The sequence below is a fragment of the Ahaetulla prasina genome, chromosome 9, assembly GCF_028640845.1.
Source record: "Ahaetulla prasina isolate Xishuangbanna chromosome 9, ASM2864084v1, whole genome shotgun sequence".
NCBI lineage: Eukaryota > Metazoa > Chordata > Lepidosauria > Squamata > Colubridae > Ahaetulla > Ahaetulla prasina.
This window is the reverse complement of record NC_080547.1, coordinates 23343686-23348277: the sequence shown is the minus strand read 5'-3', so window position 1 is coordinate 23348277 and position 4592 is coordinate 23343686.

The window sequence follows — 4592 nt, the reverse complement described above, 5'->3', positions numbered from 1 at the left end:
GGACCTCAGCTAAGTCTTGCGCCTCCCCCGGGTCATGGTCAGTTGTGGGATCAAATAAGGAGGGGTCATAATTTGTTTCCTGTGGCTTAATTTGTTCAGTTATTCGTCTCCTTATCTGATCTATGTGGCGCCTCCATACTCGGTTGTCTTGTAATTCGACCAAGTATGACTTTGGGCCGGTTGCCTTTATTATTTGCCCTGCGAGCCAACTTGGGCCGTCCCCGTAGTTGCGGGCCCACACTCGGTCGCCTATGCCCAATTCCCTTGTTTTGTCTATTTCCCCCTTGTAACCCTCTGGTGTGTAATGGGGACTCAAACGGTCAAGTGGGCACCGGAGTGTCCGTCCCATCAATAATTCGGCTGGGCTTCTGCCTGTAGCAGTGCTTGGGGTTCTGTGCTGAACGGCCAGAAAGAAGTCTATCTTTGTTTGCCAGTCACCTGGCTTGAGCCTGGACAATGCCTCCTTAGCGCTCCGGACGGAACGCTCTGCAAGGCCATTCGACGCAGGGTGGAAAGGCGCAGAGAGGGCATGTCGGATGCCTTCCTCTGCCAAGTATTCTTCAAACTGGGCTGCCGTGAATTGCGGCCCGTTGTCAGACACCAGAGTGTCAGGCAACCCGTGGGTTGCGAATAAGTGGCGCAGGGCTGCGATTACTGCCTCGGCCGTAGTGGATTTCATGAGTATGATCTCCAACCATTTAGAGAATGCGTCGACAACCACTAGGAAAGTTTGGCCATGGAAAGGGCCAGCAAAATCAATGTGGATTCTTTTTTTTTATTCAAAAAGTTTTTATTAGTCAAAAAAGGTTTATACAAATACATATCAGGTATGGTAAATTTTCATTTTTCTTATCTAAAATAAGAATTTTACTCAAATTTTTTAACACATACAACAGCCATATGGCAAGCAGGTGACACGAAGTAGCTAAGTTACAAATTTTAAATACGTAATAAAGAAGGGTCAAGAATAAACAGAATATCGTACAAAAGAGAATAAGGAAAACCAACACAATCCCAAATATCTTTATCACTTCCTAGTTTTGGATCTCAGAACTCTGGGTTCAGCCTGATCCAACTCCAGGGCCGCAACAGCGGCAGCCGCTTCCGCCCCATGATCTATAACCTCCCCTTCTTCAATTCCTGGGTCATCTGATTCCAGGAGGGCTTTGTGTTCCTCCACATAGGCCGTAGCCTCCGCAATTGTGCTAATTTTTTTCGTAATGCCCTCCCGGAAAATCATCAATCCCTCTGGCATCAGCCATCTGAAGCCCACTCCCTTCTGGTACAATTTGCTTGACAAAAAATAATATTTCTTTCTCTTTTCACGTACCTGTCTGGGAATCTGCCTCAGAATGGCTATCTCCCTGCCCCTGTAAATCAGTGCCCCACTCCTATGTTTTCTAAGAATTTCATCTCGTCTCTCTTCTCACAAATTTGACATGAACCTCTCTGGGAACTGCATGCGCGTGCATATTGAATTAACTCTATAAACTCGATCCACATCCCAATTCATGAAATCAACACCTCTCCCAAGAAATTCTCCCAACAATTTAGTCACAACATCTCTCAAGTCTTCTTGGTCCACTTCTTCCAAATTTTGAAACCTAAGGAAATAAGACATTTTATCCATCTGTAGTCAAGCACAGCATTGCCTGTCGTCCTCTCTTTTCTGCACTGCCCGCATCTCACCCTCCAAACCTTCCACTTTCTGCTTGTTTTCTGCTGAGACTTGTTGAGTATCCTTTAAATCCTTTTGGATAGTCACAATTTCTACCTTATTTCATCCAATTTCTTGTCCATATTAGATAACTTTTCCAAAATTCTCCATCTCCCAGCAGTTGGTCTCTGACCTTTGCCATTAAGGAAAAAAATACAAAATCCTCAGGCAGGCACAGTATCCTTGTAATTTCCTCCGGATCCACCAGGGGCACTCACAGGAGCAACGAGTCCAGAGTACAGTTAGTCAACCAGGAAGCCAAGGAAGTGATGTCATCAAAATTCTCATAGTGAAGGCGGGCTGGACGCCACCACTGTTCCCCAGAAGGAGGGGGCCTCAAACCTTCCCCTCCCAAATTTCTCCATCACCTCTTCTCCAGAGCTCCACAAAACCGGTAATCTTCTTATTTTAAGTTCTCCTCTCTCCAGAATAACTCGTGCTTCCAACCGCAGGGAGAAAACCCCCACTCCGGAGCAGTCCACCACGCCACCGATATTCCTTCCTTCTCCTCCTCAATTCTTCTCCGTTCCTGTTCACCACCAGGCTGCTGCAGTTATAATCCAATGCCCCGTGTCACAGCACAGCGCCCAGGCGACGCAAAATAATGGCGCCTGTGGCCTCAAACCCCGCCAAGCCTAGGACGCCAGCATCGGTCCCCACAGTCCTGTATGTCGGCTGGGAGACCCCTGGCAGTCCGTCTGGCAGGTGTCCTTTTCGGAACACCTGGCCCCTGAGGGCCTCGGCGGCGGCCGGATTCGGGCGCTGGAGGCAGGAGAAGCCTTCCAGACGTCCGTTGCCGCTGGACACCGGAAGTCGTCTCTCATCAATGTGGATTCTTGACCAGGGCCCTTGGGGTTTTTCCCATTCCCTGACTGGGGCCGTTGGGGGTAGGGGTCTGGACTCTTGGCAAGCCTGGCATTTCCCCACCCTCTCAGCAATCTCTGAGTCCATGAGTGGCCACCACACATAGCTTCTCGCTAGCCCCTTCATCCTGACGATCCCTGGGTGGCCCTCGTGGAGGAGGTCCAGTACCTTTCCCCTTAATTTCTTGGGGATTACCACACGATCACCCCATAACAGGCACCCCCCTTGAGCCGAGAGCTCATCCCGTTTTTTAACAAACTCCTTAAAGCGTTCGCAGCGTAGCACCCCTCTTTGAACCCAACCGAGTACAGTCCTTAACATAATGTCCCGGTATGATGCCCGAGCCACTTCCTTAGATGTGACTGGGCCAGAGTCCAAAGAGTCAATAAGCAGGATGGGCGTCCCGTAGGGTCTTGATGGCCCCTGTAGTGGGCATCTGCTTAACGGCCTGCATGCCCCACTTTTCCTGGTCGATGCTGCAGCTTGTAGATAAGCGGCCAAGAAAATAGTCCATCGGGTCAAGCGTGGCGAAGTGCCACAGGCGCTGGGCGGTCGCCAGCCAGTATCCTAGTAGCGGTCTGTGGTCAGTCACGATTTCAAAATCCCTACCAAAACATATTCGTGGAATTTTTCACCCTGACACAATGGCTAGTGCTTTATCTAATTGGCTGTAGTTCCTCTCTGGGAGGACATCGTTCTAGAGTAAAGCTATAGGCGCTTCTGTGCCATTTGGAAGTCTATGGCTGAGTACAGCCCCACCCGTAAGGGGAGGCATCGCAAACCAGCACTAGGGCAATGAGTTATGATATTGGATGAGCAGGCTGTCACCGAGCAGGTTTTTACTGCTTTTAAAGCCCTATTTTCGACTTTCCCAAGACCAAACAGTATTTTTCCTAAAGCCTATGCAGCGGTTCAGCAACGGTCGCTTTGTTTTTAAAAGACCGCGTAAAATTCACTAGCCCCAGGAATGCCTGTAGCTCTGCTTTGTTTTTGGGCGCTGGAGCCTTTCTAATTGCCTTGACCTTGCTCTCAGTGGGGTGAATTCCTTTCTTGTCTATCCGGTAGCCCAAGAATTCGACGGATTCGACCCCTATCTGGCATTTGTTTACCTTGACTTTTAATCCGGCTGTCCGGAAGATGCCCAGAACCTTTCTCAAATGCTCCCCCAATTCCTCTACATTTTCCCCAGAAATCAGGACATCATCGAAGTAGGGAACTACCCCTGGGAGCCCTTGCAGAAGTCGTTCCATTAGGTTTTGGAACAGCCCTGGTGCCACACTCACCCCAAATTGCAATCGGTGCACTTGAAGGCCCCCTGTGCTATAAATTGTTTGGGCTTCAGCTGTGCGGGCGCTCACGGGCAGTTGTTGGTAGGCTTGGGCCAAGTCTAACTTTGCAAAGACTTGCCTCGCCCCAAAGAGTGCAGCAAGTGTTGCACCACGGAACTGCAAGCGTGTAAGGTTTTGTTAAGCGCCGCCAGTCAGCGCAAATTTTAATTGACCCGCCTGGTTTTATTGGGGTGAACATGCCTCCCACTTTGCGTGATCGACTGGCACCAAAATCCCTGATTTATGAGCTTATCTAGCTCCTTGTCAATTTTTGGTTTTAGGGCAAAGGACTCTCCTCGCTTAAGCCTAATGGGAGCTACCTGGGGTCTAAGTTGAAGGAAATAGGGGTCCCCTTGTACTTGCCCAGGCAGTCCTTGAAGACATCTTCGAACTCGTTAAAGAGAATGTCTTTCAGGTTACAGTCACTTCTGTAGATGCCAGTCACCCCATGCCCAGGGCACGAAACCAGTCTAGTCCCAACAGACTGGGCAGGGTCCTTCGACGATCGTGATGGGCAGGGTCTTCTTGTGTGGTCCGTATTTGACTCGGACGGAGGTGGTCCTCTAACAGGGATGCGATTCCCTTGGTAGTCGTGGACTCAGAGTCGTTGTGCTTGCAGGTGGCGCCGCGACTGATGGCAGTGACTTCGCCAAAGTGTCCCAGGACATGATGGTGATCGCTGA